Raw genomic sequence first — 26,856 nt, 5'->3', positions numbered from 1 at the left:
GATATGACTTCTCAGGCAAGGGAAACGAAAAGAAAAAATAAATTATTGGGACTATATCAAAATAAAAAGCTTTTCACAGCGAAGCAAATCATCAACAAAACAAAAAAACAACCTACCCAATGGGAGAAGGTATCTTCAAATGATATATTTGATAAGGGATTAATATCTAATATAAAGAACTGATACAACTCAACACTAAAAAGCAAACAATCTCATTAAAAAATTGGCAGAGGACCTGAATAGACATTTTTCCAAAGAAGACAAACGGATTGCCAATAGACACATGAAAAGATGCTCAACATCACTAATCATCAGGGCAATGCAAATCAAAACCACAACGAAATATCATCCTATACCCATTAGAATGGCTAAAACCAAAATGACAAGAAATAACAAGTGCTGGTGAAGATGTGGAGAAAAAAGAACCCCTGTACATTTGGTGGGACTATAAATTGGTACAGCCACTGTGGAAAACAGTATGGAGGTTCCTCTAAAAATTAAAAATAGAAATGCCATATGATCCAGTAATTCCACTGCTTGATACTTACACAAAGCAAATGAAAACATCAATTTGAAAAGATATATGCACCCCTATGTTTATCACAGCATTATTTACAATAGCCAAGATTTGAAAGCAACCTAAGTGTCCATCGATAGATAAAAGGATGAGAAAAATGAGGCATATATATACAATGCAATATTATGCAGCTGTAAAAAAGGATGAGATCATGCCATTTGAGACAACATGGATGGACCTAGGAAGTATGCTAAGTGAAAATGTCAGAAAAAGACAAATACCATATAATTCCACTTCTAAGTGGAATCTTAAAAAAAAAAAAGTGAATAAACAAACAAAAAAGCAGAATCAGACCTACAAATACAGAGAAGAAACTGATGGTTGCCAGAGGGGAGGGGGACAGGAGGTTGGGCAAATGGGTGAAGGGGAGTGATACAGGCTTCCAGTTATGGAATGAATAAGTGACAGGAGTAAAAGTTACAGCATGATCAATGATATTGTGATAGTGATGTAACAGGACACATGGTGGCTACACTTGTGGCAAACATAGCATAATGTATAAATTTGTTAAATCACTAAGCTGTACACTTGAAACCAATGTAACATGGTGTGTCAGCTATACTCAAAAAACAACAACAAAACACCCCAACAAACAAACAAAACAAAAAAGAATTGCATTGAGTCTGTGGATCAATTTGGGGAGTATTGACATTTTAACAATATTAAGTCTTCCAACCCATGAACATGGAATGAGTTTTCACTTATTAATGCCTTCTTTAATTTCTTTCAGCAATGCTTTGTAGTTCTCAGGGTATAACTTCTGTGTTTCTTTGATAAATTTATTCCTAAGTATTTTATTCTTTTTGATGCTAATGTAAATGGAACTTCATTTCTTAAACTTATTACTACTTAGTCCATTGTTACTGTATAGAAATACAATTGACTTTTTTTCCAGTTAACTTTTATATATTGATCTGTGTCCTGCAAACTTGCTGAACTCATTTATTAGCTTTAATATATATTTTTTTACCCTTTGAGTTTTCTCTATGTATTAGATCATGCCATCTGCAAACCAGTAGTTTTACTTCTTCTGTTTCAATTTGAATGCCTTTTAAAAAAAGAGAGGCAAACCAAGAAACACACTCTAAACTGATGAGAGAACTAACTGATGGTTACCAGAGGGGAGATGGAATGGGTTAAATAGGTGATGGGGATGAAGGAGGGCACGTGATGAGCCCTGGGTGTTGTATGAAGTGTTGAATCACTAAATTGTACACCTTAAACTAAAATTATCCTGTATGTTAACTAACTGGAATTTAAATAAAAACTTTCAAAAATTAAAAAAATAAAATATACCTCATTTGAAGAGAAAAAAATGGATGCTTTTTATTTATTTTTCTGGTTTAATTTCCCTGACTAAAACCTCAAGCTTAATGTTAAATTAAAGTGGCATAAATGGACATTCTTGTCTTGTTCCTGATCTTAGGGGAAAAGCTTTCAGTGTTGCCTTTAAGTATAATGTTAGCTATGGGTATGTTGTAAATGCCCTTAATCACATTGAGAAAATTTCCTTCTTTCCTTGTTCATTAAGTGGTTTTTCCAAAAAGGAGTTTTGGGTTTTGTCAAATGCTTTTTCTGCACTTATTGAAATAATTATATGGGGTTTTTTGTTTGTTTTTGTTTTTGTTTTTTTGCCCTTGGTTCTATTTTTTTTTACTTTTTTTTTTATTATATTATGTTAGTCACCATACAGTACATCCCTGCTTTTTGATGTAAAGTTCCATGATTCATTACTTGAGTATAACACCCAGTGCACCATGCAATACGTGCCCTCCTTAATACCCATCACCAGCCTATCCCATTCCCCTACCCCCTCCCCTCTGAAGCCCTCAGTTTGTTTCCTAGAGTCCATAGTCTCTCATGGTTCATCCCCCCTTCTCTTTACCCCCCCCTTTCTTCTTCCCTTTCTTGCCCTTGGTTCTATTGATACAGTATATAACATTAATTGATTTTTAATTATTAAGCTAAATTTATGTTCCTAGGATAAATCCCATTTTGTTATGGTGTATACTCCTTTTTTTTAAAATTACTGGATTCAGTTTGCTAGTATTTTGTTGAATATTTTGTGTCTCTATTCATAAGAGATATTGGCTATAGTTTTCTTGTGAAATCTTTGTCCGATTTTGCTATCAACGTAATACTGGCCTCACAGACTAAGTTGAGAAATGTTCCCTTCTATTCTTTGAGAGACTTTGTGAAGAATTGGTGTTAAGCTTTTTTTTTTTTTTAAAGATTTTTTATTTATTTGAGAGAGAGAGAGCAAGAGCATAAGCGGGGGGAGGGTCAGAGGGAGAGGGAGAAGCAGACTCTCACCTGAGCAGGATGCCCGACACGGGGCTCAACGCTCAATCCCAGAACCCTAGGATCATGAACCAAGCCAAAGGCAGATGCTTAAATGACTGAGCCACTCAGGAGCCCTGGTATTAAGTCTTTAAAATTTTGCTAGAATTAATCACTGAAGCCATCTTGTTCTGGGCTTTTCTTTGTGGAAATTATTATACTTACTAATTCAATCTCTCGTTATAGGTTTCAAATCAGATTTCCTATTTCTTCTTCTTTTTTTTATTTAAAGATTTTATTTATTTATTCGACAGAGTTAGAGACAGCCAGTGAGAGAGGGAACACAAGCAGGGGGAGTGGGAGAGGAAGAAGCAGGCTCATAGCGGAGGAGCCTGATGTGGGGCTCTATCCCATAACGCCAGGATCACGCCCTGAGCCGAAGGCAGATGCTTAACTGCTGTGCCACCCAGGCGCCCCTCCTATTTCTTCTTGAGTCGGTTTTGATACATTGTATTTTTCTAGAAATTTGTCCATTTCATCTGGGTTATCTAATTCTTTGGGATATAGTTTTTCATAATATTCTTTTGTAATCATTTTTATTTCTGTAGTTATTTCTGTACCCCTCTTTCATTCTTTTTTTCAGTTGATGTTCTCTATCACTCTCTTTTTTCTTGGTCAGACTTGCTAAAGGCTTACCAATTTTGTTATGTTTTTCTAAGAAACTTGGGCCTGTGCAAAGTTCCACTGGCATGCCAGTGTTTTCAGCAGGACTCTCTTTGTCTCTTTCTCTGATCTTCTGTTAAACTGTCGGCCTCTGTTGGTATCACACCCAGTTGTTTAGCTCCTCTAATTGTTGGCTTATTGCTCTATTTTTGTTGGCAATGTTCTGAAACATAAATTGCTTCACGGCCTGATATAAATAAATTCAGGCCCCTCTGCATATTTCTTTGGAGGAATATGTGTCCCAAATGAGTTTTCAGCATCATCTCAGCATCTTTGGATTGCAGCAAAACCTAATCCTAACACACCATACTCGACCCTTGATTTAGTGATTCATGGTCACCCAAGTCCGCCCTTTGTAGACAAGGAAATTGAGATGTAGAAAATGGAAATAACATGTCCAAGATCATGTCTACTACAAAGAGTGGGGTTCAGAGCCGTGTTTCTTAACTGCATGTCATTTTTTCCTTCATCACTTCATGTGAATTCAAGAAAGGCACATACACTTTACTGTTTTCTTAAGCCAAATCTGAGCAAAAGTTAAATATTTATGGTAGCTTGGCTACAAAAATGGCAGTAGGTCTTCACTTCTCCCTGACTTAGTGCCCTCTGCAATGTGTCCATTTCCTTTTTTGCTTGAATGTGAGCTGGCATTGCAATTTTCTTTGGCCGATAAAATGTGGTGGAAGTGAGGTTGTTCCAGATCCCAGGCTAGGCCTCAATAAGCCTCATGGCTTCAGCTTTCTCTTAAAACCCTGAAACATGGGAACAATCTAACATAGACTGTTGGAAGATAAAAGATGTGGTCCACTCAACGCATTACCCCAAGGCAAAAAGTAGACAACCACCCGAGATATAAGGAAGACCATTCCAGACCAGCCAGCCTCGGTCCACTTGCTAGCTGGTCACAAACACATGAACAAGCTAGTCAACATCAGCCAAACCTAGCTCAGATCAGCAGAACTGCCCAGTTAACTCATAGACCATTGAACAGTGATAATAAGTGATTATTGTTCAAGCCTCTCAGTTTTGAGGACTTTGTCACAATAGCTCATTGATAAAGCTGCCAAAAAAGAACAACATCAAAATGTGTCATAAATATAAACAGTCTAGGGATTATATGAAATTTTGAAGTATCTTTACTACTGACCTTATCTAAATGGGATACGCATAAACTAGAGGTATGCGAGATACTTTAAAAATAACATGAAGATTGGGGCGCCTGGGTAGCGCAGTCGTTAAGCGTCTGCCTTTGGCTCAGGGCATGATCCCGGCATTCTGGGATCGAGCCCCACATCAGGCTCCTCCACTGGGAGCCTGCTTCTTCCTCTCCCACTCCCCCTGCTTGTGTTCCCTCTCTCACTGGCTGTCTCTCTGTCAAATAAATAAATAAAATCTTTAAAAAAATAAAATAAAATAAAAAATAAAAATAACATGAAGAAATCTTTAAAATTTTAATAAATGTCTATTTAGATTAATAGAAAACACGGGTTTTCTATGAACAATAGTCATATAAAGCTTTTGTCTTAAATAAAATTTTAAAGCAAAAAAGTATCCCAATTTAAAGATAACATGTAAACAATGGTACAAGTGGTAGGCAAAAATAGTAAAACATGTGAAGCAGGGAAATAAAAGTAATGTCTGAGGTTTGGGAAACACTGTAGCCAGGCAAGTGACCTGAACTTGGCTGTGGTATATAACGTTTAATCAAGTGCTTTACCTGAGCACTTGGCAATCCTTAAAGAACACTGGCCTGAAGGAATTTATGTTCTGAGTGTGGGATGAGCATGAGGCATATTGATGGGATAAAGAAAACAGTTTTGTCTGATAATCCAGTTTTGTAGACCTAGGTCTATATCTGTATGGGACGAGTATGTATACAGACACACATTACTTAGTGTTTACACAGGGTTTTATCTGAGGATCTCATTACCCTTCACAGGCTTTAATTAAGCCCCACAATACCCCTGATGAAACAGCTATTATTTTAGATGGGTAAATTGAGACACTCTTAATCAAGGCTCCTCAAACTGATGAAACAATCTGCCTACAGACAAGCAGGAAATGATTATCTAAGCTGTGAATAGAAGCTGCTAGTCTTTCTCTTAGGTTCCAACTCTTCCACTTTACTGCAGAGCCTGAGGGAGGAGAAAATTACCTCTTTTTTAACCATTTCTTAGAGTAGTGTAAGATCTCTCTCCCTGGGCCTTACTTACGTTAGAGTAGGGAGGAACAGCTTGCTTGCCTTTTTTGTCTGTTTGTTTTTTGGTAAGACGTTGAGTTCCTTACTCCTTCCCTTGGAGGGTATCCCAAACAAAGGCTTTTTTCAGAAGCGTTCTGGAATGATTTACCTATTACATTAAGATAGACACCAAGACTCGCTGCTTTTAGGGAGCATTTTAATCCCTTATCATACAATGCTTTGTCAGTGTAAACAAGCTTGAAGCTGCCCGTGTTCCCCGCCAGAAGTAATGATCCAGGGCCGAGCATTATCTTTGTCTCAGTTAGATTTCCTGGAACCATGAGTTCAAATCCTGCCAGGTCAGCTTAGGCCTTTAACCTTTCGAATTAGATAAATGGAGCAGAAGACAATTTACCATGTTGTACTGTTTGGCTAAGACTTTGGAAAACAAGAGTCTAACTTAAAGTTCTTGGGATGTTGGTTCTTTAAAAGAACTTGTTGACTTTACCCTGGACCACTAGATCAAAGTTAAATGCTGCTAGGTAGGCACCTCTTTAAAAGGACTAATAATATTTTCTTTTGGAAGTTTTGCCAGATTTTTTTGATAGAAACTATACTTCAGGTTGTCTTGGATATCACATTATTTCTCTTGTGTTTATCTTTTTTTATAATATTTTTATTATATTATGTTAGTCACCATACAGTACATCCCTAGTTTTTGATGTAAAGTTCCATGATTCATTAGTTGCACCCAGTGCACCATGCAATACATGTCCTCCTTACTACCCATCACCAGCCTATCCCATTCCCCCACCCTTCTCCCCTCTGAAGCCCTCAGTTTGTTTCTCAGAGTCCATAGTCTCTCATGCTTCATTCCCCCTTCTGATTAACCCCCCTTTCTTTATCCCTTTCTTCTCTTACCGATCTTCCTAGTTCTTATGTTCCATAGATGAGAGAAACCATATGATAATTGTCTTTCTCTGCTTGACTTATTTCACTTAGCATTATCTCCTCCAGTCCTGTCCCTGTTGCTGCAAATGTTGAGAAATCATTCTTTTTGATAGCTGAGTAATATTTCATTGTATATATGGACCACATCTTCTTAATCCAGTCATCTGTTGAAGGGTATCTCAGCTCCTTCCATGATTTAGCTATTGTGGACATTGCTGCTATGAACATTGGGGTGCATATAGCCCTTCTCTTCACTATGTCTGTATCTTTGGGGTAAATACCCAGTAGTGCAATGGCTGAATCATAGGGTAGCTCAATTTTTAACTTTTTAAGGGACCTCCACACTGTTTTCCAGAGTGGCTGTACCAACTTGCATTCCCACCAACAGTGTAAGAGGGATCCCCTTTCTCCACATCCTCTCCAACAATTGTTGTTTCTTGCCTTGTCAATTTTTGCCATTCTAACTGGTGTAAGGTGGTATCTTAGTGTGGTTTTGATTTGAATTTCCCTGATGGCTAATGATTTTGAACATTTTTTCATGTGTCTGTTAGCCATTTGTATGTCTTCATTGGAAAAGTGTCTGTTCATATCTTCTGCCCATTTTATGATTTGTTTGTTTCTTGTGTATTGAGTTTGAGAAGTTCTTTGTAGATCTTGGATACCAGTCTTTTATCTGTAGTGTCATTTGCAAATATATTCTCCCATTCCGTGGGCTGCCTCTTAGTTTTTTTGACTGTTACCTTGGCTGTGCAGAAGCTTTTTATCTTGATGAAGTCCCAGGAGTTCATTTTATCTTTTGTTTCTCTTGCCTTTGGAGATGTGTCACGAAAAAGGTTGCTTTGGCCGATGTCGTAGAGGTTGCTGCCTATGTTCTCCTCTAGGATCTTGATGGATTCCTGTCTCACATCGAAGTCTTTCATCCATTTGGAGTTTATCTTTGTGTATGGTGTGACAGAGTGGTCAAGTTTCCAGAGACGTAAAGGATCTATATTCTAGAAACTACAAGTCACTCTTGAGAGACATTGAAGAAGACACAAAAAGATGGAAAAATATTCCATGCTCATGGATCGGAAGAATTAACATAGTTAAAATGTCCATGCTACCCAGAGCAATCTACACTTTCAATGCCATCCCGATCAAAATACCAATGACATTTTTCAAAGAACTGGAACAAACAGCCCTTAAATTTGTGTGGAACCAGAAAAGGCCACGAATCGCCAAGGAAGTGTTGAAAAGGAAAAACAAAGCTGGGGGAATCACAATGCCGGATTTCAAGTTGTACTACAAAGCTGTGATCACAAAGACAGCATGGTACTGGCACAAAAACAGACACATAGACCAATGGAACAGAATAGAGAACCCAGAGATGGACCCTCGGCTCTTTGGGCAACTAATCTTTGACAAAGCAGAAAAAAAAAAAACATCCAGTGGAAAAAAGACAGTCTCTTCAATAAATGGTGCTGGGAAAATTGGACAGCTACATGCAAAAGAATGAAACTTGTGTTGTTTACCTTGAACTGTAACACACACACACACACACACGCACACACATTTGAATTGTTCTTAAGATATATTATTTACTTTTGTCTTTTGCTAGATGCTCATACTGACCTGGAACCAGTGACTCACAAGGGTTCATAGAAAACAGTCACTAGGAGCCACTGCGAGTGTAGGAGGAAGACAGTCCTGTTTATGAGCTTTCATATCACTTTTGTTGGCTTTATAAAAGTCTCTTAACTGATCTGTATTTTAGCTTCCCCACATAAACTGAGGATGATAATCACTGCCCATTTCATAAGCTATTGTGAACAGAATGTATGTGAAAGTGTTTTGCAAACCATGGAGAATTATGAAGCTATAACGGGTTAGTTATTTATGTAATGCTTCTTAGTATATTCATTACTTATATGTTAATGTATGCTGTCAAAGTCCATCCGAAAAGACCATGTGCTACTGCTAAATAATTCAAACTCTTCATGTAGTTTTTTATTCAGCATGTTACTTCGGTTGCAAGTGACAGAAACTTCAACTTACACTAAAAGGAAATTGATTGGCTTGTGGCAGGGCCAGATTCACATTATGTCAACAAGATATAATTGGGGTAATGGAATTATTATTAATTTTTCTATGTCTGTTAATAGCACTGTAGTTATATTTCTAAAAATTCCTCTGTTGGAGATACAACATAGAGTAATTATGGAGAAATGAAATGATGTCTAAGACATTTTCTCACGTTGTGTCTCTGTGTCACAATTTGGTAGTTTTCATAAACATTTCAAACATTTCATTACTATATTTGTTATGGTTATCTATGGTCAGGAATCTGTGATGTTACTATTATAATTGTTTGGGGTACCACAAACTGTGCCCATATAAGATGGTTAACTTAATCTACAAACGTTGTATGTGTTCTGACTGCACCACCGACCAGCCATTGCCCTCTCTCTCTCCCCTCAGGCCTCTTTATTCTGTAAGATACACAAAATATTGAAATTAGGCTGATTAATAACCCTACAATGGCCTCTAAGTGTTCAAGTGAGAGGAAGAGTCACATGTCTCTCACTTTGAATGGAAAGCTAAAACTAATTAAGCTTAGTGAGAAAGGCATCTCAAAAGCTGAGATAGGCAGAAAGGTAGGCCTCTTGCACCAACCAGCCAAGTTGTGAATGCAGGGAAATGTTCTTGAAAGAAATTAAAAGTGCTACTCCAATGAACACATGAATAATAAGAAAGTGAAGCAGCCTTATTACAAATATGGAGCGAGGGTTAGTGGTCTGGATAGAAGATTAAACCAGCTACAACATTCCCTTAAGCCAGAGCCTATACAGAACAAGGCACTAACTGTCTTCAATTCTCTGAAGACTGAGAGAGGTAAGGAAGCTGCAGAAGAAAGGTCTGAAGCTAGCAGAGGTGGTTCATGAGGTTTCAAGAAAATAACATACAAGTGCAAGGTGAAGCAGCAAGTGCTGATACAGAAGCTGCAGCAAGCTATCCAGAAGATCTAGCTAAAAGAATTTGTGCAGGTGGGTACACACAACAACAGATTTTCAATGTATATGAAACAGTCTTCTATCGGAAGTAGGTGCCATCTAGGACTTTCATAGCTCGAGAGGAGAAGTCGATATCTGGCTTCAAAGTGTCAAAGGACAGGCTGACTCTCTTGCTAGGGGCTAATGCATCTAGTGACTTGAAGTTGAAGCCAATGTTCATTTACCATTCCAAAAATCCTAGGGCTCTGAAGAATTATGCTAAATCTACTCTGCCTGTGTTCTATAAATGAAACAACAAAGTCTGGATGAGAGCACATCTATTTACAAAATGGTTTACTGAACAGTATAAGCCCATTGTTGAAACCTATTGCTCAGAAAAAAAGATTTCTTTCAAAATGTTAGGGTTGATTGACAATGCATCCAGTCATCCAAGAGCTCTGATGGAGATGGTCAATGAGATTAAAGTTGTTTTCATGCCTGCTATCACAACATCCACTCCGCAGCCCATGAATCAAGGAGTAATTTCAAGTTTCAAACCTTATTATTTAAGAAATACATTCTGCGAAACAAACTGAGGGCTTCAGAGGGGAAGGGGATGGGGGAATGGGATAGGCTGGTGATGGGTAGTAAGGAGGGCACGTATTGCATGGTGCACTGGGTGTTATATGCAACTAATGAATCATCGAACTTTACATCAGAAACCAGGGATGTACTGTATGGTGACTAACATAATATAATAAAAAAAACATTACAAAAAAAAAAGAAATACAGTCTGCAAGGCTATCTATCATAGATAGTGATTCCTCTGATGGATCTGGGTAAAGTAAATTGAAAACCTTCTGGAAAGGATTTACCATTCAAGAAGCCATTAAGAACTCTTGTGATTCATGGAAAGAGGTCAAATATCACCATGAACAGGAGCTTGGAAGAAGCTGAGTCCAATCCTCGTGAAGGACTTTGAGGGGGCTCAAGACTTCAGTGAAGGAAGTAACTGCAGATGAGGTGGAAACAGCAAGAGAACTAGAATTAGAAGTGGAGCCTGAAGATGGAAGTGAACTGCTACAATCTTATGATAAAACTTGAATGAATAAAGACTTGCTTCTCATGGATGAGCAAAGAAAGTGGTTTCTTTTTTTTTCTTTTTTTTTTTTTTTAAGATTTTATTTATTTATTTGACAGAGATAGAGACAGCCAGTGAGAGAGGGAACACAAGCAGGGGGAGTGGGAGAGGAAGAATCAGGCTCATAGCAGAGGAGCCTGATGTGGGGCTCGATCCCATAACGCCGGGATCACGCCCTGAGCTGAAGGCAGACGCTTAACCGCTGTGCCACTCAGGCGCCCCAAGAAAGTGGTTTCTTGAGATGGAATCTGCTCCTAGTGAAGATACTATGAAAACTGCTGACATGACAACTAAGGATTTAGAATACGAAATCTACTTAGCTGACAGAGCAGCAGCAGAATTTGAAAGGATTGACTCCAGTTTTGAAAAAAGCCCTGTTGTGGGTAAAATGCTGTTGCATGCTACAGAGAAATTATTTGTGAGAGTCCATTGGTGTGGCAAAATTCACTGTTGTCTTGTTTTAAGAAATTGCCACAGCCACCCCAGCTTTCAGGAACCACCACCCCAATCAGTCAGCAGCCATCAACATGGAGGCAAAAGATTAACAGCTGGGGCACCTGGGTGTCTCAGCCGTTAAGCGTCTGCCTTCCGCTCAGGTCATGATCCCAGGGTCCTGGGGTTGAGCCCCACATCAGGCTCCCTGCTCTGTGGGAAGCCTGCTTCTCCCTCTCACACTCCCCTTGCTTGTTGTGTTCCCTCTCTCACTGTCTCTCTCTGTCAAATAAATAAATAAAATCTAAAAAAAAAAACCAAAAAATAAAAAAACTCACTGAAAGCTCAGATGATGGTTAGCAATTTTTAGTAATAAAAATATTTTATGTACATTGGGGTTTTTTCTAGACATTATGCTATTACACACTTAATAGACTATAGCACGGTGTAAACATAACTGTTAATATGTGCTGGGAAACCAAAAAGTTCATTTGACTCACTTTATTGCAGCATTCACTTTATCTTGATATGTGCTTTATTGTCATGGTCTGAAATTGAACCCATGATATCTCTGAGGTGTGCCTATATTGCTGAAATATAGATAATTGCTAAACCCACATGATAGGCGTAAGAGCGGGAAGTTCATCATACTTATCTCTCTACTTTTATGTATATTTGAAGATATTCATAATAGTTAGTTATAATATACTAATTTCAAATGCCGCCACCAGGCATCAGTTACCACTTCTTCATCCTCAGCTCTGTTTTCCTCACTTAGCTGTGTCCTCTCTGAGGTGAGCTCTCTCCTTTGGTGACAAATGGATTCTTGGGGCTGACATCATTCTTATAACTAAAGATCCTTAAGAAACGATGGTGCCACTTTTTTCCCATTGGCTTCAGCAAAATTCCCAGAAGTGTCTAATTGGGCTGACTTGAGCCACATTTCCATCTCTGAACTAATTGTGATTGCTTAGGGCCAGAAATATTCTGATAGCTTGGAGAATGTAAGGCACAACAGTGCAGTGGTTACACCGGGCTAGCCAACCTGAATTCAGATCTGACCTCTGTCACTCACCATGGCTGGACAAGTTCTCTAACCTCTCCGGACCTTAGTTTTCTCATCTGTAAAACAAGGATAATAATAAAAGTGCCTATCTCATGCTGTCATTGTAAGAATCAGAAGGTTAATACATACCAAGTAATTAGAACAGTGCCTGGAATGTATGTGAGTCCACTAATACTAAATAAAAATATGGTATTATTTGCCAGTCCCTGTAGTGGTAAAGGTAAAGTCACTCCTATGAGAACCCAATGGGATAGGTTACCATAAATAAAAGGAAGGTTAGCTTACAGGAGATGGACATATGAGAAAACATATGGCTCAGACGGAAAGTCTACAAATCATAGATACCCCACCATCATATACACATGCTTCATTGGTGTAGCAAAAATGACTTCGAATGCCCAATTAGAAGGTTGTAGACTAAGGTCACTTTCCTAGATGTCATTTAAAACTCCTCCTAGGAGTATTCATTTACATGCAGACAGAGCATTCATAAACATTAGTCTTATCTATTATTAAAGTGGGCTTGGTGGGAATTTAATTTAACATCCTCTGGCAATTGACACTTGATTTAGAAAATTGAAGCTTCCAGTCTTCTGAAAAACCCTTTAATTCAGATATTTCATTAATTCCAATATTTTTACACCATCTTCTGCTGAGAAGCCCATCCTAGATTTTAAGCATATTAAAAGTAAGGACTTCATTATTCATCTTTTTTTATTTTAGCATATCTGGCATAAAGAATTTATTCAAGAAGTATTAATTGGCTCTATACCTGGCTCTGGTAAATGAGAAAGATACAGCCTGTCCCTTCATGGGTCACATGTTTAGTAGACAAAAAAGACAATATTAAAAAGTACTAAGAATCCAGAAGGAGGGTTGTTAGGGCTCAAATTCCAGAGAGATGTGAGGGCATCTATCTTAGTTCAGGAGGCAGGAATACCCTCCTGTGGAGAGGCAGTTAGGTGGAAATTTGAGGACTTGATCTGGGGAAATGGTTGGAAAAGACTCACTCCAGGCAGAAGGAATACATGCGTGAGAAGAGCTTAAGGATTGGGAAGACAAGAGAGCACCTTATTGCAGTAAGAAAGTGCAGTGAGCAAAATATTCTATAAGCTTCCTTTAAACAAACTAGTATTTGACCAGGTCAGTCATGGGACACAACGTAAATACAGCTCATGATGTAAGGGGCCTGGTCCATTCTCACCAGGCCTGGAGCCATTTAAGTATGATCTAGATGTGCTGGCCATGAGAATTCACCTCTCAGATCTACTGCAGAGAGCACTGGATCGTAGCACTGGATGGGTCATGGGTCGTAGCACTGGATCTTTGACTTACCATGCTTTTTGCTGAGACCATTCTTCCCATTGGCTTCCAGCCAATGACTGAGCACAGCCAGGATACTGAGGCAAACCTGTTTGTGGGAGATAGGAGCTCTTGTGATGGGCACCTGTGGCTGGAGGATTCTCCTTCAGCCACACTGAAGAGCATTGCTGTGGGACTCTTCCTATGCAGGCTTCCTTCCTTCCCTCTTTTCTCACATGGTCAGGTTGCATGCAGTCCTCTGGGTCTCCCTGCCTCCTCTGGCTCCTTCCTCCACAGGTATTTCCCCCAATAAAGTGCTTGCCTATCTAATCTTGTGCTGGTGTCTGCTTTTCAGAGGGTCCAAACTAATACTCCAGACAACCAAATAGGCATCTTTTCCTGTGATGGGAGATGGCATAAATTTATTTAAATTATTTAAAACAAGATTTTTTTCCTGTTGGCCAGTTAGGCATAGACATGGAATCCCAATAAATATTTAATGAGTTCCTTTGTTAAGTTAGAAGAAATAATCATAGGCCAGGTTGTAGAGGGTTTGTAATCTAAGATATTGGTGGAGACAGAGAGAGATGAAGGGGGGAGGAAATGTGAGGAAAGCACACATTGGGGAGGGAAAGGGAGAGAAAGATGGGCAGGCAGAAAGGGAGGAATGGAGGAGTAGAGGTGGATTTGAAAATAAAAGAATTTTCATAGGGTGAGGGAAGGAAAAATATAATGCCCTTATTATCTGTTGGAATGATGATCTCTTGTCCTTGGAAGGCCTACTCTTCTCTTTAAGAAAAAGGTTTCATCAGTATAAGTAGAAGGGAACTTGTGTAATCACTTAAGTCTAGGACAGAGAGAGGCACTCTTTTAGGAAAAGGATATATAGGAGACTAGCTTTTATATCATATAGATTTGTAAATTCAAAGAGCCTATAATAAATTATGCTGCAATAAACACAGGGTGCATATAGCTTTTCAAATTAATGTTCTCATTTTTTGGGGGGTAAATTCCCAGTAGTGGAATTACTGGATCATATGGTTTTTCTATTTTTAATTTTTTAAATTTAAATTCAATTCATTAACACATAATGTATTATTAGTTTCAGAGGTAGAGTTCAGTGATTCATCAGTCTTATATAATACCCAGTGTTCATTACATCACATGCCCTCTTTAATATCCATCACCCAGTCACCCCAACCCCCACCCCTCCCCTATATGCACCTTATGTTTATCGCAGCATTGTTTATAATAGCAAAGAAATGGAAGCAACCCAGTGTCCTTCCACAGATGAATGAATAAAGAAGATGGATGGATGGAATATTACTCAGCCATGAAAAAGAATGAGACTTTTGCCATTTGCAACAACATGGAAGGACATAGGGAGTATAATGCTAAATGAAATAAGTCAGGCAGAGAAAGACAAATGCCATATGATTTCTCTCATAAGTGGAATTTAAGAAACAAAACAAATGAATAAACAAAGAAAAAGGGACAATCAGACTTTTTAATACAGAGAACAAACTGGTGGTTGCCAGAGGGAAGGTGAGTAGGAGGATAGGTGAAATAGATAAAGGGGATTTAGAGGTACAAACTTCCAGTTATAAAATAAATGAAGTCTCAGAGATGAAAAGTACAGCATAGGGAATATAGCCAATAAGATTGTAATAATGTTGTTTGGTGACAGGTGATGACTATACTTATCACGGTGAGCTCTGAATAATGTATAGAATTAATGAATCATTATGCTGTACACCCTAACGTAATATAACATTGTATGTTAATTATATATATAATACAACCAATATATATAGGCATTTCAGAACCAAAAAAAAAAAAAAAAAAGCCTAACTTTCAGAGTTTAAACTATCTGATTTCTTTTCCCAGATAGTGGCTGGTATTTCTTTGGTCACATGGGAACCTCTTTCCCCACCTTCCCTTTCAGGGTCCAAATATTCCTCTCCAAATATTTAAAAGCAAAATGTGAGGACGCAGAAAATGATGACAATCTACGCCTGATGTCAGACCCAAAACCAGATTTGACCTGGGGAGGTGAGTGTGAGGATACGAAATCTGCACCACTTGCCACCTGTAGCTATTTGCATTTCTACTTAAATTGATTATAATCAAATACAATTTTAAAGATTAGTTCCACTGTTTCATTGTTTGTGTATAAACAATGAATCATGGAACACTACATCAAAAGCTACTGATGTACTGTATGGCGACTAACACATAATAATAAAAAAAAATTTTTAAGCATAAATAGTAAAACATAAATAAAAAATAAAGATTAGTTCCACACTTGTGACATTCAAGTACATAACAGCCACTTGTAGCTCCTAGCTGCCATATTGAAGAGCTGCATAGAGAATATTTTCATAATCACAGACAGTTGTATTGGAGAAAGTTGTGTTAAATAGACAAAACTGCCAATGGCAAAAAGAGAAGGAGGGTGGAAAAATGAGGGTCCAGAAGAATCCTGCTCTGTGGCAACTGGTTCTAGGGTGGGCCCATGCCATGACCAAAACTCATAGACAGGATAAATACATTAGGAAAGTTCCTGCCACATATTTAACCTGTCATGGATTCTCTGTGAATGGGATTACATAATTTGAATCTTAAATTTAAATGTATTAAATATTCTTAGATGTTCCCTGTATATGCTAATAAAAAAAAAAAACTTTTTTTAACTGACTGTTCCTTCTAGAACAGAGTTTCTTGACCTTGGCACTACTGACATGTGGGGCCAGATAATTCTTTGCTGTGGATTAATTTTTGTTGTGGGCTGTTCTGTGCATTGTAGGATGTTTAGCAGCATCCCTAGATGCTATTAGCATCCCCACCTCCCATGGCAACAATTGTAAATGTCTCTAGACATTGCTCAATGTCCACTGGCAGGAAAAAAAAAAAATCACCTCCCCCCCACTGAGAACTATTGATCTAGCATATGATACATGTGTCTGTAATACACTGATATGGTCTTAGGCCTGGTCAGGGAAGTAATTACCACCTCCTCTCCTGAGCTATAACCAAGCAGTGGCCTGTGACTGACCTGACAAAATAACACTTTGTTTAGAGGAAGCTCACAAAATGATTTTGGCCAGAAGGATGAGCTAACCTCATAATAAGTACTTGAAGAGAGAAACCACCCCTCAAATGCATAATGTGTACAATGACTGGGATTGACTTAACTAGGATGAAGAAATCATATAATTTGCTATGTCTACAGATATGTAAGTAACCCAAATCTGTTTCTTTTTTTGGTATCAAAAGATAATTCTAGAATAAAATTCATTGTCACAGTCATTTTAAAGTACATCCACACTGTCAAAAGTCTAAATAACTACATTTTTCACTCTCCTCTAAAAATGGAAGGCACTAAATAATACAACACTATGATTTAACCTGAAGATTTTCATACTCAATTCTAACTCAAAAATATATTTGCTGACATCCATGCTTTATAAAATAATTCCCTTGTGATAATTATGTACCTTGAGCAGAATTACCAATGCATCTGTCTTGAATGCTTAATATATTCTATGGCAAGTGCCTTGAGAATTTTCAATTCTGTTGCTGCCAAGAGAAAGAGGTATTAACCATTCAAAATGAGACTATCACATTAGATTTTGTGCATAAAGAAAATCACAACCAACACTCTAAGACTTAAATGGATTTCTCTCCAGAGCCTACAACATCACTACTATTAAAAGTCTATAGATTCCTGGAGGATAGAGACTGTGGGTCCTACCACCCTCTCTAATAGTGTCCTGCACGTATTAGGCACTCAATAAATTATTTGTTCATGAATAAACTAACTCAGAACTAACCTCCTGAGTATATTGCTATAAAACTTGGGCCAGAATATAAGTCCCTCAATTCCTAACCTACCTTGTTTTCTAATGCAAACAATATGAGAGGAATTACGGTTAAGATACTCCGTCGCTTTGTATCTAAGGGATTGAGTTTACGATCAGTCTCCCTGGTCCCTGCCCCCTCTCCTCCATTGGTTACATGGTAGGTGATCTTATGAGTGCCCTAATTTCCTGCATTTTAAATTTCTTACCAATAAATAGAGATGAAATGGACATATTATTTTGAGATCTTAAATGACAAAATCTACACAAGGCTTTAAGCATATGGCCTGGCACATAAAAGGTGATTTCTAAGGGGCGCCTGGGTGGCTCAGTTGGTTGAGCAATTGAATCTTGATTTTGACTCAGGTCATGATCTCAGGGTCATGAGATGGAGCCCTGCTTTCAGCTTGTGCTCAGCATACAGTCTGCTCGAGATTCTCTCCCTCTCCCTCTGCCCCCCCCCACTTAGGCACTCTCTCTTTCTAAATAAATAAATAAAATCTTAAAAAAAGAAAGGTCTTTTATATCTTTGTTAGGTTTGCTTCTAAGGAATCTGTAGTTTTTATGGAATTGTTTGTGGGATAACTGTTATTACATTTTCGAATTGATTAAAGCAGGAATAGTATATATGCTTTTGTACATTGATCTTGTATCCTGCAAACTTGCTGAAGTCTCTAATTATTGCTTAGTTTGTATTCTCTTGTTTTTGTAATGTTGACAATCATTTGCAAATAAGCAATAATTTTCTATGTTCCATTTTAGTATGTCTTTCTAAAATTTTTTTGTCTTAATTTTTCTTGTCTTATTTATTTGGCAAGAATAGCCATTTAATATTAAATACAGATAATGTTCAAGGAAAATATTTATTTATAATTTCCCTGATTTTAAAAGAAATGCTTCTAATATTTAAGCATTAACTATAATGTTTGCTATGGATTTTTCATTTGCTAGGAATTCTTTTATCTAGCACTAGTGGGCTCCATCACACTGTTGGATGCCTCTTTTAATAAATAAGTGTGTAGGTTTTTGAGGATTTGTACAAATATTCAAGCAGTGAACAGAGCTTTAGTTTAATAGTAGGGGGAAAAGGAGAAAATGACAGATTAAATAGAAGAGAAAGCACAAGAGATAGAAATGGCTATCTCAATGGACAAAAGAACATTTAGTTCCCTAGAACATCTTCCTTTCTTATTTAGCCATAATTGCCATATCGTTTCCTAAGTGTGGGTCCTGCACCACATCTATCCATCCTCCACTCTTGTCTACCAGGTCCCATAGTGCTCCAGCCTGACCTACCTCTTGTAACTTTAGTTCCCTTCCCTATTTCAGCCTCAATAGATCCTTAGAGTAACCAGGTGTTCGTTTATTTAACACTTTATAATTTCCAAGCAAGTGTTCGATTCAGGCATTTTTATCTCTTCTGAAGCCCCAGTACAACCTTTCATCTTCAAGTCTCAGAGGACACACAGTGTCTGATTTTATGAAGATGGTGGCCAGCACCCTTGTCCACAGGTCAATCTTGCCTTCTCTTGTAGGAAAAAAGGTGCTCCTTCTCCTTGGTGTCAACCTTAGGGCCAAAATGAACCTCCATGCTCATGCCTGGAGAGAACACATTCCTCAGAAGTCCTCCAGATGGAGAATCAGTTGAAGAAGGGGTAGGCCTTTGGAGACCACTCAACATAAACGCAAATCTTTTCATTGCTACTTGCAAAGATGTCAGCTTCCGGAATTGAGAGCAAAGTGAGATTTTAATGAGCTCTTGTACTTGCCATTGAGCTGCCTCATCCTCAGTTTATAGCATATCCGGGAGTACCTAGAAGTTTATTCTTTCTTTGAAAAAGAAATAGCTGATACTATAAGGGATATGTGCTTATGATAGAATTTGTAATATAGAAATGTATAAAGAAGATATTAAAATCATTAACAATAATAATAGTTAACAATAATAATAGGTAATGATTTTTTTTAAAGATTTATTTATTTGACAGAGAGAGAGAGACAGTGAAAGAGAGCACAAGCAGGGGGAGTGGCAGAGGCAGAGGGAGAAGCAGGCTTCCCACTGATCAGGGAGCCCAATGTGGGGCTCAATCCCAGGACCCCGGGATCATGACCTGAGCCGAAGGCAGACTTTTAACAACTGAGCCACCAAAGGGCCCCAGTAGGTAATGATTATTAAACACTTACTATATGCCAGCTTCTGTGCTAAGCATTTTGTAAACATTACTCCATCTTTATAACAAGTCAGAGATATCAGCCACTGATATTGGTATACTTTCCTCCAAACTTTTTTTTTTTAAATAGACTTTATTAGAACAATTTTATATTTATAGGAATTTTAAGAAGAGAATACAGAAAATTCCCATGGAACTTGAAGCCAACTTCCTCTATTATTAACATGTTATATTAGTATGACACGTTTGTTACATGAACCAATATTGATACTTTATTATTAGCTAAGAGCTAAAAATTTTCTTAATTTCTATGTAAGTCCTTTTTTGTCCCACCCATGGTACTACATACTAAATAGTTATCATGTTTCTTTAGGCTCTTTTTGGCTACAACAATTTCTTAGCCTTTCTTTGTTTTTGATGACTTTAACAGTTTTGAGGATAACTGGTGAGATGTATTATAGGATGCCCATCCCCTGGAATTTTCTGAAGATGTTTCTCTTGATGAGACTGAAGTAAGAATTTTTTTTAATTGTCATTACATTAGTTGAAGTTAAATTGTATGAATTCTTTTTCTGCTAGGGAGCCAATCATATAGTCTTTAATTTGCTTTTGCAGTTAAGTACATTATCAGCTTTCAAATGTTATACATATAGAGTCCTGAGAAAAATCCACTTCATCAATATATTTTTTAAGCTGGGCCTATACTTTTCCCTTCTCATACCATCCTGGTCTGGTTTTATTATTGTCTTCATCTATGTTCCCTGGGAAGCAAACTGTGGGACACAGATTTATGTGCAAGATCTTTACTGGGGATTTTCTCAGGATCAATTCCTATGGGGGCAAGGACAGGGGTCAGAGCAGAATTGTAATGCAGCTGTCACAGAGGCCTGAGCAATGTTACTACAATGGTCTTTCCAAGCTGTCTCAAATTAATTCAGTGGGGCTAGGCTCTTGTACCATTGCATCTGCCAGTCTTGGATGTAGGCCCAAGGGACATTCCTGGAAAGGGACTTAGCTGTGAGTGGTCAGCAGCCACCACTCCCAGCATTCAGGAGGATGTATGCCTTGGTCCTAAAGGGGGGGACCTGGGAAGTTTGCCACAGTGTTCACCACAGTAATCAAGAATATGCTTTCCTCAAAATAGGATTTGAGGAGGTTTTCCTTCTGTAGAATGGTAAACAATTTGCAGAAGCTAGAAGTTATCTATTCTGTTGACGGTGTGGTAAAACTTAAAAACCATCTGGGATATGAGTGGTGGGGGGGAGAGTGCATACATGTTTGACTCCCAAATCAAGTGTTTTAACAGCTTTATAAGTCCTTTATCCCCACTCAAATCAACATTGGTCATTTATATTTTTTCTAGAAAAAAACATTAGTTTTATATGTTATTGGAGATATCAGCATATAGTTACTCATAATAACTCTTGCAATTATTTTGTCACTGTTATGTATTTAATGACGTCCTCTTTTTTTCCTCAGCTATGTTTTTGTGTGCCTTTCTTATTGTTTGTCTACTTCATTAATTTTTTCAAAGAACTGTACTTTGTTTCTGCAGATCCTCTCTATTGCTTGTTTTCTGTTTCACTAATGTTTCCTCTTATCTTTATTAGCTTCTCCTCTCTACTTTCTTTGGGTTTACTCTGTTCTTTCTCTAACTCTTGAGTTCTGGTCTCATTACTTTTCTATTGTTTTTCTTTTTTAATACACAAACGTGCCCTCTGAGCACTGATTTAACTCCACGGCATATGTTTTAACTAAATGTAATAGAGATTTTCAGTTGTCCTACAATTTCCATCCTGTCCTCCTTCCTTTCAAAAAAACACTCAATCATTAGATGAGCATGTGGTGTCCCAAATAAGGACAATATTTCTCAGCCTCTCTTGCAGCTGCAGTGGCTATATTTTGGAAACAGGTAGAGGTCAGGGCTCCCAAGACATTTGTTCTAGGACTTTTTGAGGAGTAGGTCTGTAAGCAGATATGAGTTATAGAAACTCCAGGGTGGTCAGTCATATAAATGCCTAGTCAGCTTTGAGACCTGTTTGTCAGGCCAGGAGAGTGTAAGAAATGGTATAGCTAGATCCTAGGACTGCCACAGGTGAGGCTGGGGAAGGTAGACTCTCACCAGCTAAAACTTGGAGAGTCCATATGAAAAGAGAGGGAAGAATGACTATTGGGAAACTATTGGCAATATCTGCCATAACCCCATACAAACACCAGGGGATGCCCCCATGTGATCTTGCTTTGAACAATGGAGATGTGAGCGGGAAGTGATACACCCCTTTCCATTCATGTCTTTAAAGAGAACGAGCATGTCCTCCTCCTTTTTTCTTTTTCCCTGTTGGCAAAAGTCAAAGTCCAGCCTGATAGCTGGAGCTGGAAGTTACAGTGGACCATGAGATGAAAAGAGCATGTTGAGGATGGTAGAGCAACAAGCTAAAAGGCTGAGAAAGACAGGACCTATTTAGAGTTCCCCTGGAGAGCTTCTTTAGACTTTCCCTGTCTGTGAAATGGGTGTCAGACCTGGTCAGGGTGAGTCACAGGAGCTAGTCATCACAGAGTCCAAGTGCCCAGCATAAAGGCAGGGAAGGAATAATGCCAGTGATGGCAGGCAAAGCAAATTCTGCCCTTATCTGCAATGTTTTATTTTTTACAGATTGATATATGATTTGCAAAATAAACGTTGATTTTAAAAGCCTACAAGAAATTTTTTTAAAAATCGAAGAGAAGATATTCTAGATGGCCTGACAGACTCTGGTTACATAAGAGCTAAATGTAGCATCCTGGACAGCGGCACAGTGAGTGGTACAGAGTGAGGTTTGAGGGCACCCACAGTGTAGCCGGGTGTTCACAGCAGTTTACAAGCTCTGAGAGACTTGAATAGATTCTGCCCCACCTCTTTCCAACTTTGAAACTTTAGGAAAACCTCTGTTTTCCCTAACCCATAGGGCTATTCTGAGGTTTTAATGATAATGTAACTATAAGTACTTTATTGTGCCTGGCTCATAGTGAGTACTCAATTAGTGACTACTATTCTTATTTCCAGAACTTTATATCACATGCCCAGACCTGGAGTCTTCTCCTTGCCATTGTCTCAAGCCCATGAATTTCCCTTCCCTTTCCCAACATAGGAAGACTTGACTTATGCTTGAAACCAGATTCTAACACTGCCTAAGGTTTCCTAAGCTTAAAGATTCAGCTTCTAAAAAATAAATCAGTACCCTGTTTCATGGAAGCTTAAGGATCAAGTATTTATAAAACAGGTTCACATTTAATGATAAGTACCTGTGCCACGAATATGTCTATTGTTAATATTTGTTTCTATGGTGAATTACACTGAACAAAAAGGTATTCAGACAAATAACCTCATGTCATGGGGGGAAAAAGCCTTCTTTACTTCTTATTAATTCTCCACTCCAAGTACCCTTTGCACCTCTTAGCTCACCATTAGATAGGAGTAGTTATTATTATTACTGAAACATAAGGTTAACATTTCCATCATCACTGGGGTCAAAATTTGCATACTTTTGCATAATTCCTGTGCACAGCTGCTTGTATGCTCTGTCTTTCATCTTAGTTTGCACAATTCATCTGGAATTTCTTAAAACTGGACTATTCATAATAGTCTTGAAAGAACTTCAGGGGGAATGTTGAGTTCAACATTTTAGCAGCATCCTTCACTTAAATAAAAACCTTCAGAGCCTCTTGAAGACCTGAATAGTTTTGACTGAAAAATCTAATATCAACCACATGGGCTAAATGATTGCAGAACAAACTTTTTATTGCATTATAAATCTGCTGGAAACAACAACAAAAAAGGTCATCAATCTCTTCCTTACTTCTTCTTGGCATTTTGAAATTACCCTCTTTTCCTTCCTTATTTCCCAAACAAAACCAGGGTATTCAACCTTGTCACAAATTCTACTTGTCAGTGATGTTCCTTTGATAAGCTGTTGAAACTTGTAGGCCAGATGAGAAGAAATCACATAAGAACTCAAGCCATTTTTTAAAATCAAGATTGACTAAGGAACCAAATGACTTCTACTTTATAGTGGAATCAAAAGAAACTGGTCAACAGCCATTATGTGAAAAGAAGGAAAGGCAGTACAATAGAGTAGCTTAAAAGGAAGGATATCTAAATGCTAGCTTTGACTTTGCCTATAACTTGATGCATTTTCTTCAGCATATTACTCAACTTTGCATTCGTCAGGCCTCTTGGTTTCAAGTGATCGAACTCAATCTCAGTGGCAAAAGAATAGGTAAAGCAGAGGTAGGATAGAGCCACTAACTGACTCACATAAAAAGTCCAGGGGTATATTTGGTTCAGGTGTGGCTGGATGCAGGTACTCAAATAATGTCACCAAGAGCATGTTTCTCCCTATCCCTCACAGCCCTTTTCCTGTGGGCTGATGCCACTCTTGGGCAGGCTTTTCAAATCCTGTGCAAAGATGGTTATCAGCAGTTCTGGCTTGTGTCTATCAATTCAGCAATCCCATTGGAAAGAGACCATCATTTTCCCTGTTGTTTCCAATGGTCTTTGGAAAACCCCTGTGGATTTCAGACCCAGACCCAACTTTGAACGAATAAAAAAAAATGCAACTTGTCAGATCTAGGGTACATGCATCACACTCCACATGGACTGAATTTTGGGAGGAAGCATTTGCTCAAAGGAAAATTAGGGCACTGGAACCAGAAAATTAGGGCAGGAGATGTGTGATAAACAGTGGCCAGGCAAAAACAATATACTTCCAATTTAACCTCTCTTGGATTTCAAGTATTCTAAAAATTATGTAATTTAGAGTTGATGATGTAAAGTTTTGTACTGTAAGGTTCAAGCCACAGTATTTTTAAGAAACTTCTGAAAAAGAGATGGCTGATTGGAACCCAATATCCATTCTCTCACTCTAACTTTAGTAGTAAAACCCCCTAACTTGTGATAGGAGCATAGCACTCTGCAAAAGACTATTACTTCCCAGGCGGTCCACGTGTGGCTATATGACTGATGTCATAGTTTGGATTATGGCTTCCAAAGATATCCAGGTCCTAGTCCCTGGAAACTGTGAAAGTTCCCTTACGTGGTAAAAGACTGCAGATGTGGCTGAGTTAAGGATCTTGAGATGAGGAGACTGTCCTGGATTATCCAGGTGGTCCCTAAAGGCAATCACCAGTGTTCTTATAAAATACAGGCAGAACAAAACTGGTGTAGCCACTCTGGAGAACAGTTAAAAAGTTAAAAATAGAGTTCCCTACAATCCAGCAATTACACTACTAGGTATTTACCCAAAGGATACAAAAGTACTGATTTGAGGGGGCGCCTGGGTGGCGCAGTCGTTAAAGCGTCTGCCTTCAGTTCAGGGCGTGATCCCGGCGTTCCGGGATCGAGTCCCACATCGGGCTCCTCTGCTGGGAGCCTGCTTCTTCCTATCTCACTCGCCTGCTGTGTTCCCTCTCTCGCTGGCTGTCTCTCTGTCACATAAATAAATAAAATCTTTAAAAAAAAAAAGTACTGATTTGAAGGGATGCATGCAACATGATGTTTATAGCAGTGTTACCAACAACAGCCAAATTATGGAAAGAGCCAAAATGCCCATCCACTGATGAATGGATAAAGAAGAGGTGGTATACACACACACACACACACACACACACACGCACACACACACACACACACACACACACACACACACACACACACAGGAATATTACTCAGCCATAAAAAAGAATGACATCTTGACATATGCAATGATGTGGATGGACCTAGAGAGTATTACGCTAAGTGAAATAAGTCAGAGAAACACAAATACCATATGATTTCCTCATATGTGGGATTTAAGAAACAAAACAGATGAACATGGTTGTGGGGGAAGAGAGGCAAACCAGGAAACAAACTCTTAACTATAGAGAACAAACTGAGGGCTGCTGGAGGGACGTGGGTGGGGGATGGGTTAAATAGGAGATGGGTTCTAAGGACGGCACTTGTGCTGAACACTAAGTGTTGTAGGTAAGTGATGAATCACTGAATTCTACACCTGAAACTAATATTACACTGTATGTTAAGTAACTAACGTTTAAATAAACACTTGAAAAAGAAAAATAAACAAATAAATAGATAAATAAAATAGGGACAGAGGGAGATTACATACAGAAGAGAAGAAGGCAATGTGAGCATTGGACAGACAGGACTGGAGTGATGCAGTCACAGCCAGGGAGTCACCAGAAGCTAGAAGATGAAAGGAGACTGTCCCGTAGAGCCTCCAAAAGGAATGCAGCTGTGTGGACACCTCCATTTCAGCCAGTGAAACTGAAAACTGTGAGAGTATAAATTTCAGTGGTTTTGAGCTACTAAATTTGTGGGAATGTGTTACAGCAGCCATAGGTAACCAATATAATTGAGTTCTGGCAGATAAAATATGAACAAAAATGGAGATGTCTAGCATCTAGCTCATGCACTTTAAGGGAAAGGTGTTTCTCTCCTTTCCCCACGCTCTCCTCTGTCCACTAGCAAACGTGCTAGTGAGCCATCTTGTGCTACCACCCATTATGTGAATAAAGGGAACATGCCAGGGTGGTAGAGCAACAAGATAGAAGGAGCCTGGATCCCCAATATCCAGCTTGAAATCCCAATTTAAGCGATAAATAAAACCCTTGTCTTATTTAAGTCACTGTATTCTGGGATCTCTTATTACAGCTAATATATAACCTAACAAAATTACCATTTTTGTCTGCCATGAAACTGCACTTTAAAGACTTCAAACTCCAGGGAGTGCAATTAACTGAAGACCCAGAGGCTACAGTCTGAGCTCCACCACATTTGCACCCAGCCCTCACTTCCCAGAAGCTGCTCCCACCATCTGGGCGTGGCAGGGATACTAAAGCAGTTTTATTCCTGTGCAACATGGGGTCCCCCTAACAGCCAACTTTGGCTCAAGGACTCCTCAGTGGCTTTACCAAAGCTCCTGAGACAACACAGGGATCTAAGATGCTGAGTTCAACCAAACTCCCTTCCCCCTCATTTCACCTGGGGCAGATGGTTTGGCTATCCGATAGCTCTCTGAATCCTACCAGTTCTTTCCCCATTCTCTCTCTCAGGTGCTTCCCCTATTTAAGTCCTTGTTCGATTAATCCCATCTAGGCAACTGCTTCTCAGACTAATACACCATCTTCTCTCAAAAGCTCAAGAACAATGAGGTCCCTTGGCAAAGTAAGAA

The sequence above is a fragment of the Ursus americanus genome, chromosome 14 (genome assembly GCF_024610735.1).
Source record: "Ursus americanus isolate L20-20 chromosome 14, mUrsAme1.1.p, whole genome shotgun sequence".
Taxonomy (NCBI): domain Eukaryota; kingdom Metazoa; phylum Chordata; class Mammalia; order Carnivora; family Ursidae; genus Ursus; species Ursus americanus.
This window is presented reverse-complemented; position numbering follows the sequence as displayed.